The following is a 15530-nucleotide window of genomic DNA, read 5'->3' on the forward strand; positions in this document are numbered from 1 at the left end:
GTGATTTTTGTTGTTCTGCCTGAAAGAATCAAAGCCCACAAACTTGAACAGAAGGAAGATTACACATGAAAATGATCAGGTGGGAAATCGCTAATAATTCTGAAAAGTTGCACTGATCATCTTTTTTATTTAACTTCATTTTGTTACCTACTTATCTTCCTAAAACTTTTAGCTATTATACAGCTGGGATAGGCTCCAGCATACGCACGACCCTAATGAGGGTAAGCGGTATAGAAAATGGATGCATGGATGGATGGATGGAAGGATGGATGGATGGACATGAGTTGCAGGATTAGCCGCAGAGACTGTTTGTTTATTTAGTATTTATGTAGAAAGAGTTAAATTATTTTTTGTTATTTATTTTCAATACATATGTTCCACCTTAATCGTGCTATACGGTTTAAAAATGACAGTTTTTGACTTGATATTTCAAAATACAACATATTAGAGCTGTAATTCTAATACTGTGAAACCATGATATTTTTCCCCAAGGTTATACATCAGAATCTCATACCACCTCATGCTTACTGACAGCTGTTTCAAATATTTTACATCAACTTATTTAGCTACAACGGGTGCATCAAGTATAGTAGAAACAGCTCTCACTGTGCAGTTTTGTGACTTTAGAGGTATTAACTCACAACAGGCATATTAAGTATACATCCTATAGGCATACTATAGGCATATAGTATACATATGTATGCATATAATATTCATTCACTTTCTACCACTTATCCTCACGAGGGTCGCGGGAATGCTGGAGCCTATCCCAGCTGTCTAAGGGCAAGAGGCAGGGTACACCCTGGACTGGTCGCCAGCCAATCACAGGCCACTTACAGACAAACAACCATTCACACTCACATTCATACCTATGGATAATTTGGAGTCACCAATTAACCTAGCATGTTTTTGGAATGTGGGAGGAAACCGGAGTACCCGGAGAAAACCCACGCATGCACGGGGAGAACATGCAAACTCCATACAGAGATGGCAGAGGGTGGGTATGCATGTAATAGTAACAACATCATTGTAACAACATTAATTATAATAATAACACGGGATACTGTTCCACCCGCAGTCCACTCAGCTCTGAACCCCCGGCTGCACTTCCTGTCCTCGACACATCCAAAACACATTCATGACAACACAAACCAGCACAAGTCTTATTGTTGTACAATTTTCTCCGATTATGCCTACTGTATCTACTGTAATTCACTTATCACAGTTGGAACCAATCAACCATGATAAACACATATACATTTCCTTGTGTATGTACGTATACACAGTATATAGTATACATATATGCCAGAAGAAGAGGCTGCTGTATAAGGAGCGGTATAAGAGGTCACCATGAATAATGTAGGAATTTTCTTTTAAACTCTTGTGCAGCGTGTAACATTAGCATGATGAGACACACACATGCACGCACACACACACATGTATGTGGACACTTTATCAGAGAGAGGCAGACTTGTCACTGCACAGTAAACCACTTACCTAGTAGGCTAAATGATGCTGCATGCCATACAGTGTGTGTGTGTGTGTGTGTGTGTGTGTGTATAGAGAAAGAGAGAATGGAAATAAACATGCATCACATCCTGCAGACATGCCCAAGATTCAATTATTCAAACACGCATCACACATACACACACACGTATGCTACAAAACAATTCTCGGTGATAACGTAGCTTAATACATCACAGCATATCATAACAATTCCCAGATAAAATGCATCTATGAGCTGTACAGTGAGCAGTATAGCGATGACAACAACGATAGTACCAAACGGCGGATGAAGTCTTTGCTTGTGCAAAGGCAACCGCACTTTGTGTCACATGATGCACCTAATAGAGGACAGGTGAGGTCCCACAGGGTTCCCATGGGGATGCTGGTGTCAGCTTCCGCCATGGCGACCGCAAGCCTCAGTCCACAGAGACGCTGCTGCCTTTTGATGATTAATGTCGGGGTAAGAGTGGCTGGATGGCGGGCAGCGAGGGACTGCCACCGCTGTCCGTGACTTGTACAGGAAGAGGACGACCTGGCGCCACGCTCCCATGAGCTCGTCGTGGCTCGGTTTCCAACCAATTTACATCGTAAATGAAATTCTGGACACATTTATCATCTGTAGGATTGTTTCCTTTGAGAACAGTCTTTAAAAAAGTCCTGCAGGGGATAACAACCTCTGACCGAACAAAAGCTGAACTGACGTCTTTGAATGTTATTAAAGGTTCCGTATTATGTAAAACAGGGGTCTCAAACTCAATTTACCAAGGGGCCACTGGAGCTAGGGTCTGGGCAAGGCTGGGCCGCATCAGGTTTTAAAAAAAAAAACGCATTTATTAAAAACAGAAAAATATACAAACTTTTTCAGTGCTTTGGTTCCGATTTTCTGCAATAAAAGCTCTGATAAAACATTCCACTGTTCTCAAATATCTTAATTTTTATTTTTCTGCACAAAATAAGATGAAAAATAAATAAACAAATCAAGAATAAAGAATTTTATTTACAACATATTGCGCAACTGCAGGGTCTTGAGACACATGCTAACTCGCAAACTAGAGAGCTAGTGACCTAAAAGGTAGCCTTCAAGTTATTTCCTTTAAACTTAAATAGCCAAAAACTTACCACTTCCACACGGATAGGGAGGATAACTATTAACAGTTATTTAACCTTTAACATGAACATCAATCAAATGTAATAATTTTTTCTGGGTACATGATACCATACAGCATCCATATCAAACTTGCGCGGGCCTAATCAAGGCGGGGCCTCAAACTAGTGCCCGGGCCGCGTGTTTGAGACCCCTGATGTAAAGGGTACTTTTTGATGATGTTGTCACAGCGATGTTTCCATAGAGCTTGTTTATGAGCACTAAACATCATCATCTATCATCTTCTTCACTTGTTTGCTTCATTTTTGAGAGGCAATGATGGGAAACTTGAGTTGTGGACTCCTATGGAGCAGCTACACACAATAACTAGCACAGAAAACATTCTAGATCTTACAGAATCTGCACCAATTCCAGCTGTATTTTAAACGTAAATGTAAATTAAAACCGTCTGTTTTAATTTATTCTATTTTTACATTTATTTATGTTATTGTATCTGCACTTGCTGCACAGCAGCACAAGTGGTTAGCCTCACAGCTAGGAGACCCGGGTTCAATTCCATCCTTGGCTATCTCTGTGTGGAGTTTGCTTGTTCTCCCCATGCATACATGGGTTTTCTCCCACATTCCAAAAACATGCTAGGTTAATTGGCAACTCCAAATTGTCCATAGGTATGAATGTGAGTGTGAATGGTTGTTTGTCTATATGTGCCCTGTGATTGGCTGGCCAACAGTCCAGGGAGTACCCCGCCTCTCGTCCGAAAACAGCTGGGATAGGCTCCAGCACCCCTGCGACCCTCTTGAATCTGTACTTGTACTTCTGAATAAGTTACAAGTAAAGGACATTCTCTCTCGCTCTACCATCTTTATTTGTTTATCAGACTGTAAAGGTCAAAAAAGTAGCAAACAAGATCTGTTTATTTGTTGGGATCGCCATTAAATCTGCTCTTAAAAACAACAAAAACAACTATTAGTTGACTATGGGCAGAATCTAACAAATGGAGTTGACTATGAAAACCCCTTTAGTCAAAGATAGCCCTAATGTCAGGTTTAAGGAAATGCCAGTTGCTTAAAAATGAGGTCAACACTCTATGGACCACGTTATGATCTAAACAAACATCTCCTGGCTTTAAATGAAACATATATTGAAAAATATATTGACAATGTGTCATCAATAAGTCATGATGTCATGCATGTTTCATTGCGTGCATACACAAGGAACGACACAGCTTGAAGTAGACCCCACTGTCTCCTTCCTGCCCTTCTTCTAGAACACAGAAGAACACAACAAGAGCACCTCCAAGGTATCAGCATGTGCACCACCTGACATCCCACACTCTTCCTTTGTACAGCTTTTTGTGAAAAATAAAACATGTTCCTTCACTGCAGCGTGAGCTAATGTGGGCTGATTTCATGCCATGTCATGTCACATGTGCAAAGATTAGCCATGAATAAATTAGTAAACACATGAAGGAGGGGGAGGTCCGGCCAATCAGAACGCAGGAATGACAAATCATCTTTTTGTTTGCAGTAGATTCTCCAAGGATGGTACATAAAATGTTTATTAAGTAATCTTAAGTAATCTTTTAACTACCATTCAAGTGTAAAAAGAAGTGAAGCACTGTTAATAGTAAAACGTAAAAGCAATAAACCGCTCAAGTCTTGACCATAAAGGGCACATGACACCAAAAAGTTTGACAAAACAATAAGAAAATGTGGAGGGGGCCGTGAGGGACCTTTATTATGGCCCCCAGCCCAGCCGCCATTGAAACAGTACCTCCCAAGCGTGCATGAGAGAGGTGAGCCGTTACTGGGCGAGCCCATATAGTAAGAGCACGCTTCCCACCAAGCTTCCCAACCCTCAGTGGCATATCTCCTTCACATGGGGGTGGCATGTCTCCTGGTCGTCTCCTGACCTGAAGATACTGAACCCCCTGTTGTTCCATCAGTAGTTAACACTGTCAAAGCGCTTTGTGTGCCTTCCTGTAAGGCATGGATGTGACCTTTGACCCTTCTCAGGGTCTATTTGGTCCCTCCTTAGTCCAAGATGAGGAAGGCCAGCACCCTCAGGAAGCAAGAAGGCGAGATGTTTGATCTTTGCCTGCCACGCCAACCACCCCTGTGATTTTGTCCCACTCCCAAGCGCTCAGGAGGACTTTCGGACTACTGCCGAACCCCACTTTCTAATTTTGTTGGTATAAGAGTTGAATGAATGAACAAACGATTTGGAGAGCGGCTTGAAAATTGGATAGGATCTACTGGTAGCTCATGAGCTAATCAATGGAGACCCCTGACTGACCATGTATGAACTCAAGACCGGTAATGTTTACATTTACTAAATGCAGACAGTCTTGACAAAACATCAGTCGTGGAAATGCAGTCATTAGATTTTTTTTGCAGGATTACTCGTGTTAAAAATAAAAAGTAAACATAATTAAGTATTTTGGTGAGTAATGTAGGTTTAAAGTTATTTGGGTCATCTCATTCATCAAATGTTGGTAACATTGTTATGTGGGATAAGTGTAAAAAGAAGCAGTATTACTAGTGTCAAAAGCGAACTTTGCGAACAAGTGAGTAAGCGCATGGCGTCCTACTGCTTTGAATGGGAGACACTTACTTCATCTAACTTCCTGTCTACAGTGCATTTTTTTTATTCCTCCTTTTTGGCGCTGCAATAAAGCCAAAGACAAAGACCCAAAAGTGTGTTCTTTTGGCTTTACTTTTAGTGGGTTTGACCCTGGAAAGAGGTTTCTACAAGGGTAGTGAAGCGAAAGATCAGATGACACATCAAAGGTTGGTGATATTTAACACTGCCACACGCTAAAATGTCAGTATCGAATGCACTTCAGTGAGAAGCAGCTCGACCTCGACCTTCCACCACATATGACCATCCATCATGGCCGCCCAAGTATGCCAAGTGTTTCCTAGAAAATACATTTATTTTACATGAAGTCAGTCAAAGTAGCCGTAGACCTCCTCACCATTCTTTTGTATTAATAACTTTACTTCTTTTTACATTTGTATGTCAATTTTACATCTCCTCGTCGGCTCCTTCTTTATGTGACCCACGCACTTGCACTAAGGTAAGAATTATTATTTATGTTCCTCTTTTGTGTCCATCAAAATCAAACAAATACATTGTGGAGGGAGGACAAACGCAGTGTTGATGATTATATACATTATATCTGGTGTACCTACAGCTAGCTAACGCTAATCAAGATGCTAACAGTAGACTATGCTATATTTTAGCTGTATTCTTCTTGAAAACTCAACAAAACATTTAGCTAGCATCAGCTAAGTCAGGGGAGTCTTTTCAATCAAGGGCCAAATACTGAAAAATATAAAGGCTGATAACTTTGATATTTTGGAAACTTACTATATATATATATTACAAGAAAAAACTGCATCTCAGTTTTGTTATGTTGGTGAAAAAGTGTATTAGTATGAACGTTTTTTCCACATTTTGACTGTTTCCTATTTATTTTTGTAAATGTTATTTTTGTGAATATGACTTTAATCCTATAATATATTCACTTAGACCAACATTGAAATTATGCTGGTCTATGCTGATTTAGCTGGTGGACCATGCTGGTGTATGTTGGATTTACTGGTGGACCATGCTGTTGTATGTTGGATTTACTGGTGGACAATGCTAGTGTATGCTGGTTTAGCTGGTGGACCATGCTGGTGGTTTATGCTGCTGGACCAGCATAAACCAGCACTGACCAGCATAGACCAGCATAATTTCCATGTTGGTCGATGCTGGTGGACCAGCATGATGTTGGCATTCTGGTCTCAAGACCAGAACGAAAACACAACATATGCTGGTATGCTGGTTTTTCAGCATGGAAAATTATAACTTTTTGCAGAACCTAATTTTCAAAAGTTAGAACATTATTGTTTTGTTTGTTTCTCGTAATAAATGTCCCCTTGTGGGACTAATAAAGGTTGATTTTATCTTATCTTAAACAGCTGATGATCTTCCTACAGCATCTTATCATCTTATGTGTCCAAAAACAAGCACAAAAACATTGTAAAATACTAGCAGTCGATACTCAATAAAGTTTATTTTCATTCTCTGGAAGTAATCTTTGACTTCCAAGTCTGTGAAATGATCGAGAACATGAACATTTTTTTTAAGCTGCTAATGTGAGGTTTTCGTGTTAAACAGTCACATTTGTGAAATTGAGCACATGGTGTTCGGTCCTATTTTGGACTGCATGAATAAAGTTCAACAACCACAAGGAAGATTTTGGCAATGCCGACGACAAGAAAAAGTTTCGTCAGATCGGCACATAAGGCGAAATGCCATGAAAGAAAAAAAACCCAAAATGATAGCTTCTGTTGATGAAGCCAAACTCACGCGTCGCTTTCATCGGGTCACCTAATTATTCCTCCAGAGGTCCAATTAGCTCGACAATGGCGAGGAATGAAGCAAATGGCCGGTCCAGCAAGGAGCCAACGGTTGGCCTTCCGTGGACACGCTACAAAAGACGCTGGGAGTAAAACGTTTTGGGCGCTTCCATGATAATCGCAAATCCAAACAACAAACAGAAAAAAGTTTTCAACATGCCAAACTTCTAACAATGACGGCGGTGGCACAATGAATGTTTGACAGGACAAAGACGTGGAGCAAAAACACAGCGACGCTAATTTTAGCCGGCGACTGAAAACACTTCTGTTGTTTCACGCAGGCGGCAAACATACGGCCAGTCCACCACAATATCGCTTATGTAATAAAAGTTATTTTTCCCTTAACAGACTGAACTAGAACATTGAAAAAGAAATACCAAAATGTGACATACTTCTCTGATAGCAAATGAACTCAATACCAAACTTTTTGTATAAAACTTCCCAGTACTTTTTGACAAGTATATCATGTTCTATGTTGGTGATTAATTGTAGCTTTCCGAAAAATAATGTACATTTGGATGCTTCTGATGGCCACCAGGTGGCAAGTCTGCTTCTCGGAGACTTTGTTTCTTTCTTTTGGCTTTTTCCTGATTACGGAGTTACCACAGCGGATTTGTTGATCCGCATACTGATTTTGGCTTGATACCCTGACTATGTTCTTCTACCAAAATAGCAAAACTGAGTTGGCCCAACGCTTGAACTTCATCAAACAAAGTGAATATAGTGGAAATTATGGTGGTCTACGCTGGTCAGTGCTGGTCTATGCTGGTTTAGCTGGTTTAGCTGGTGGACCATGCTGGTGTATGGATTTGCTGGTGGACGATGCTGTTGTATGCTGGATTTACTGGTGGACGATGCTAGTGTATGCTGGTTTAGCTGGTGGACCATGCTGATGGACCAGCATAAACCAGCACTGACCAGCATAGACCAGCATAATTTCCATGTTGGTCGATTCTGGTGGACTAGCATATTGCTGGTACACTGGTGTACAGACCATAACAAAAACACAACATATGCTGGTATGCTGGTCATGCTGGTTTTTCAGCAGGGAAAATTATAACTTTTTGCAGAACCTAATTTTCAAAAGATAGAACATTATTGTTTGGTTTGTTTCTCGTAATAAATGTCCCCTTGTGGGACTAATAAAGGTTGATTTTATCTTATCTTAAACAGCTGATGATCTTCCTACAGAATCTTCCTACAGTTGGCCCAACGCTTGGACTTCATCAAACAAAGTGAATATAGTGATGTGAATAAGTCAGCGATTACACCGGTATAAACCACTCCTCTAGTGCTTAAAAAGTCATACTTTAACGACAGCAAAACATGCTGGGGATTGCGTAATCTGCCCAGGTCAAACATATTACAGATTGTGATGTTTTTTGTGTTGATGCGTGTGTGTTGATGTAAAATACTGTAGTTCTTGCCAGGCATTGCGAGAAGGATGAAGAGGTGGTTGATCAACAATCAGTTTATTGAAACAAAACAAGCATAGTCGGAAAGTAGAAAGTGGTCATTTCCCCCACTCCGATGTAAAATAAAAATGTCCATGTGGTTGGATTCAAGTTAAAGTTTGACACCCCTGTTCTCGAGAGACACAGCAACTGCTATTTAGACTCTATGAATATGCTTAACATGTGTTATGTGTCTGTGTCTGTCTATGTGTCTGTGTTATGTATGTAACAAGTAGTTAACTAATGGAATGGAATGGAATGGCCTTTATTGTCATTGTACAAGATGTACAACGAAATTGGAGAGCTTCTCCTTTCAGTGCAGTAGTCAAGTTAAAAAAAAAAAGTACACAAAAAGTAGAGTAAAAAAGACAATTTAACAACATATATACAAGATATCCAAAATATACACATAGTATTGCACAGGAGCATATGCAGGACCAGACATATTGCAGATATATTAATTTTAGTGCAATGATAATGCGTCTTAGTGAAAATAATAATAACGTATACAGATGAGTAAAGTCACATATGAGTGTATTGTATTGGGTTGTTAAATAACTAAATAAGTTTGAGGTAGTAACAGAGGCAGTGATGGAAGTATTGCACATTTGCATTATGCTAATGACCGGGCACGTTGTGATGGAATCAATTGGAACTAATTGGAATTGGTCGTGTATTTTGGTCAATAATCACTGTCCTCTAATCACATTGAAAATGGGAATTGAGTAAGAAAAGACATATTTTATCAGATCCCAATGACGTGTTCATTTAGCGGGAAGCTTGTGAGAATTTGATTTGTTAGAAGCTAACATTTTTCACATTTGCGAGCGAAAATAACCAAAATTTCGTTGTTGTTTTGTTCTAGCGGTTTTCTTTATTCGGGTGTGTGCTGGTGAAGGTCTTGAGCTTGAATTTTAATGTCATGGCCAGACTCAACAAACCGACGGTAATTAGCGCTTGTTAGCAGGAGCGCACCCTCATTAGCATAATGTCCATTAATGAGCTGCTAATTGGCAGTGTAAACAATCAGGCAGTGAGGAATGGCAGCATGTGAGGAATGACAACAATATTTTAACAAAGAAATAAAAAGAATGTTTGGTCAACTTTAACAAAATGAATGACACGTGCAGCAGTCATTATTTTCATACGAAAGCGACCATAGAAGACCAAATGTTAGCAGTGTAGCACATTAGAACACAAATTAAAATACCATGCCCCCTCAAAGTCCTTTTGGAATCCCTCTGTGACCCCGACGTGGCAGAGAAAAGGACACTGATCAAATGAATCCTGGCTGAGCTCAAATGTAATTCATGTGTGTGGTGAATATCAATCATACTGGGTGGGCTAACGTGGGTGCGCTCCCACCTCCTCCTCCGCTGTCTGTCAAAACTGGAGGTAAAATGAACTGTCAGTCAAGTTTATGTGATTGTTTTCTTTTGTCTTGGGGATGACGGAGGCTTTGTAAGACATGCTAGCATAACATACAAGTTTGATAATCTTCGACAAATGATTATTATTATTATCAGTGACTTACTTGATGGCTGGCAACCATGTTTCTTAGTGATAAACAACCATTCACACTCACATTCATACCTATGGACAATTTGGAGTCACCAATTAACCTAGCATGTTTTTGGAATGTGGGAGGAAACCGGAGTACCCGGAGAAAACCCACGCATGCACGGGGAGAACATGCAAAGTCCACACAGAGATGGCTGAGGGTGGAATTGAACCCATGTCTCCTAGCTGTGAGGCCTGCACGCTAACGCTAATTTTAAATATTATAATATTAATATTAAATATAAATAAATAAATATAAATATATATATTATAAATATTAATATAAATATTATAAACATAATATTATAATAATATTACAGATGATTTTAAATTGGGTGGGGCTTAATATGGGCGGGGCTAACTTAAGAGGTATAGGCCTCCGAAGTCTGCTCTGCTGCTGGGATACAAATCTACTCTGTGTCTTCATAATTACACTGACACTGAGGTTAATTGCCTCATCCTCGTTGCCAAGGCGACACCCTGAAGATCATGCAATGTGCTCCAGAAGGGATGCTCTGACCCAAATAAAGTTCTTCATGAAACAAAAGCTAGGACACTGTTCTGGAATCAGGGAGCAGAGCTTGTCTGAGCTTGCTTTTATATGGGCGCATCTTGTTAGCACTGTCAGCAAGGGACACAGAGTCACCACAGAGAATAAAATATAAAAAAAAATCAAGTCATATCATATTTGAATTGTTTGTTAGCAGTAACTGACTACACTCTCACAGATTTCTATGCTATATCCAAACCTCAGAATCTTTCTAACTTCTTACGTCACCCTCTTTGAACTAGATAGTAGCCTTCTAGCTAACAAGCACTTTGCATGAGCATCAAAGTAACACTAATCAAAGCGTTTTCACTTTTCTTCAAGAAATGTATTTTCTGTTTTTGCTTTTAAAGTCACAATGGTATCACTTCCGTACCCCAGAATCAATAATGGTACATTCCCATCAGTTGACGTGATCCTCAGTGAACCATGAAGTACCTGACAAACCCACAAGCCATAAATGTTTAAAAAATATATATTTTTCATTGTTTTATGTGATCTTTTTTGAACTATGCATGTTTTCCACAAGAAAGAGAAAACTTCTTTGAATGTTTGCTTTTGTATCACATGGAAGTTCCACAAGATCATCAAGAATCTGTGAAGATGCTATTAGCAGCATTGCTAGCTTACAGCCATTTCTCCAAGCCAATCAGCCGGCCCATCAGCGATGCGGCATTATGGGATGGGATGCCGCTGTCCACATCTGACAAACTATTTCTCTGCGTGAGAAGGTGAAGAAACAGATTTCCCGCAGTAAAAATGTCAAACTGTAGTCCAGGCGTCCACCGTCCTCAGGGATGAACAACTAACATTTCATTTAGTGTTTAATAGCTTGTCATAACATGGCTGACGCTCTGACGATGTGATTGAATAAACCATTAGGTACTCTCCCCCAGGGGTGGGTTGGGGGGGGACTCATGAATACTAAGTGTGCCTTTCACTTTAGCAACAACGTGTCCACCTGCCTAACGACACAGCGACATTCTTACCATCTAGTCCCATATGGTAGCCATGCCATAACGTGATGTCCTCTTCACTGCCCCCTGCTGGATGTGACCAAAAGTACAAGCGAGTCAGCGACTTTGATGGAAGGTTTTTGCGAGTGTATCCATCATATGAGGAGACCAGATCCTAAGTAATTAGATTGGCGGGTGCAGGTCATTAGTCTCCATCTTGGAAGCTCACGTGATGTGTTGGCAGACCAGAAGTGACGACTATAAGAAGCGTGAAGGTCAGCATGAAGTTGACGCCACCAAAAAAAATTGAAAATTAACAACAAAGAGAAATCAGCGATCCTCATTGATGCGTGGAGGGCCTGTTTGTGGCGAGGGGCGGGTCTTAGCATTCTTTTCGTACTGCTTTAAATATTTTGAATTTACATGATGGTGGACATTTGACCCTGGAACAGATGAATTCACTGGTTTGGAAATGAGAGCTACTTTGAACCACCCAACATCATTATGTGGAGGTCCCATTGGATTTAAGGATTTTAAGGGTGGGGCTTATCTGGTCCCTCCCATTTCAATCCTCATCTGGGGAATCAATTCAGTTCTGAAGTTTTCTTCTTTGCTGCGGCTGCCTTCTTGTTTAGAGACACTTAACCTTTGAGTCCGGCCGGCACGGTGGGTCCTGCTCTACCGATTAGCCGCTGACGCATCTATCAAGGGATGACAAATGAGCTGTCCTTCCAGATGCCTGATTACTTGACCTTTATTCCACAGCGAGCGGCGAGGGGTGGGGCTCCCTCTGGAGTTAAGTGGCATGGCGGAGGGAAGCGATGGACGCGGTGAACACGAATTAAGAGAGAGGTTATTAAGATTGTCTGCCGCCGGGGCGAGGTAATTGAAATTCTCACATTCCCCCGAAACATGCGGCGACTCGCCACATCAGCTTCAATTTGCAGCAGTGGGGGCTGATGGGAGAAAAAAATGTCCTTTAGTGGCTCTTCATTGGACATCATTCATTGGACGGCCTCCTTTTTGTCCGCCGCCTCATTTGTTCACTTCGTGTCCTTTCTGTCATTACGCAATCTGTACCGTAAACACAGTCGGTTCTACACATGTGCAAAACGCATTTACATCCGTTTGGCCTATTTTTCAGCAGTCACATGTTAGGCATGTTTAATCTATGCCATGTCAATCTATTTTACGGCAAAAAATTACATCACCCACACCCAACTACCAAAAAACAGTACATATGGATCAATTATAAGTCCTCTTTTCTGTTTGTGGTGGCTGACACAGTCAGGAGATTGGGAAGACTTGGGTTTGCGTCTCCTTCTGGGCATCTCTGTGTGGAGTTTGCATGTTCTCATTGTGTGTGCATGGGTTTATTCTGGGTACCTCCCACATTCCAAAAACATGCTAGGTTAATTGGTGACTCCAAATTGTTCATAGGAATGGTTGTTTGTCTATATGTGCCCTATGATTGGCTGGTGCCTCATGCCTGAAGACAGCTGGGATAGGCTCCAGCACCCCCGTGACCGATAAGCAGTAGAAAATGAATGTGTTATAGTTCGATGTGTTTATATTCTATAAATCCATGTGGTCATGCCTGTCTTTCCCGTTCTGTGAGACCATATATTATGCCGTTTAGTTCTTTGTTCAGTTCTGCATGTCCAGGTACTATGTGTTCTACGTGCTATGTTGGTTTTCTTTGCGTTATACTTCTATAGTCATGGTCCATATGCCCAAGGTCTTCTATGAGGTTGAGCTATGAACAGGTTCTTCTCACATTAAAGGGAAGAAAAGGACCAACACTCAGGTGCGCCATGATCAGGTCTTGCTGTAGAGAGACTTCATCAGCCCTCCCTACCATACATTCGTCCTCCCCCCCAGGTCTCCTTTGCAGTGAGCAGCAGATGAGAGGATCAACCAGCTGTGAAATGGGCGTGATGATTGCTCAGAGGCCGCTGGTCCATTCTCACACACGTCAACTCTCTAATAGAACTGGAGGAGGAGATTAACCCCCCAAACACTCCCATCGTGTTTAGGCACATTCTGCCAAAAATGAAGGAAATCTATTTGAACTTTTAGTCCAACTTTTCCTCTCATGTAACTTCATGAAGTCATCAGTGTCAATGAAAGTCAGCATTGTTATTAGTGTTTTAAGCTTTGTATGTCTTATTACACTCTGGTTTCCTCCCACATTCCAAAAACATGCTAGGTTAATTGGTGACTCCAAATTGGCCATAGGTATGAATGTGAGTGTGAATGGTTGTTTGTCCCTGTGATTGGCTGGCGACCAGTCCAGGGTGTACCCCGTCTCTCGCCCGAAGACAGCTGGGATAGGCTCCAGCACCCCCCGCAACCCTTGTGAGGAAAAGCGGCAGAAAATGAATGAATGTCTTATTGCTGCAAATCACACAATTAGCATTATTATTAGCATCATTACCTTAGAACAGGCAGGAAAAGGAAGAGATTTCAACAATAGTAACATGGGCTGGTAGTTTTTGAATAAGTGGGATGTAATACTAGATAGTAGTTTTTTTGTAATTGTTTTTTAGAATGTGCCACATGCCAGTTATGGGCTACAAATGGTACCCAGTCCCACACTTTAGACACCCACACCAATATCGAACACTTTTCCAGACAAAGAGACATCTACACCGGTACCTCTATAGTCAAACAGCCTTGAGGTGGTTGTATTAGAAATAGATTCTGTTTAACATTCTCAGCGGTGAGCAAAGATGGAGGATCATCAGAGGTCACAGGGTGTCAGCGCGGCGAAGCCAGCGAGGAAGAGGTGGACTGCAGGCTCCAGGGCGCTTGTCTTATTAGCGCCTCATTAAGGTTGGCGCCGGCCGCAGCAGGCAAGCGCTAATTAATTACTACCTGGCGACGGCTGGCCTTCTGATTGGTTCATTAGTGTCCTGTCAGTCAACGAGGCTAGGGCCAGCTTGTTGTTAAACAGGAACCATGAAACGCCTGCTCTGTTGGCTTGTTAGCGAGTCAATCAACACAGATGCTCAGTTAACCAATGTGAGACACATGAGCGGTCAGAGGTCATGACAGTCAAAGTGGAGTTGATCACGATTAAAATATATTGTAATATTTGATCATAATACATGCATCACACGTCACATTTTGCTTTACTTTTTATTTCAGACCAGTAGCCCATATGAAGGGGGAAAGAAAATGATAAAAATAAATGACATAAGAACTTTAAACATTCATTTCAATCATTTTCTACCGCTTATCCTCATGAGGGTCGCAGTGGTGCTGGAGCCTATCCCGGTTGTCTTGTGTACTGATCAATACTTGAAATGGCAACTATCTTTTCTCTATCAACCCTGTTTCTGTTCCTAGCTTCTGGAAGGCCTCATTGGTGGAATCAAAAATTGTATATTATTCAACTAAATCAAATTATTTCCTTCTTTTTAGGTGTCTCCTTTCAATGCGACCTAGCTATTTTGGTGCTAAAACCCTAGCAAAAAAATGAAAAAGAAGCCAACAGTATTCCATTTTCATAACTGACAATATTGTTATTGTAGCAGCTAACATGAAAAAGTATTTTTATCTGGCAGACTAGTACAATGGCTCACTAGAAGAGTCAATAGCTCTCAATTTCGCTACGAAGACTCAACAAGATGCTTGTTTGCTGCAGCATTTTTTACCTGAGGACTGGAGCACATGTCTTGTGCTGGAAGACACAGCCATCCTAAGAAGAGCGAACATTGTTGCTGTTGTTGATGGAAGTAGCATAACTTCCTGGGCTCCTAGGAAACCTCGGAAAGAAGTTTCAGTCATGTTTTATATCATCAAACTACTGCAAGATACTCTAAGTATTACATGTTGTCATCAAATTACTTGTTAATGCATGATCACAACATGTATATCAAACCTTTTCAGGCTTTTTTAAGAGGGCTTTGTACAGTAGGTCCCAATGACATGCAGTGTTAGCCAGGTCATACTAATTTGCTATAATGCACGGAAAAGGGAAATAAATAT

This window comes from Doryrhamphus excisus, chromosome 6, assembly GCF_030265055.1.
Source record: "Doryrhamphus excisus isolate RoL2022-K1 chromosome 6, RoL_Dexc_1.0, whole genome shotgun sequence".
Taxonomy (NCBI): domain Eukaryota; kingdom Metazoa; phylum Chordata; class Actinopteri; order Syngnathiformes; family Syngnathidae; genus Doryrhamphus; species Doryrhamphus excisus.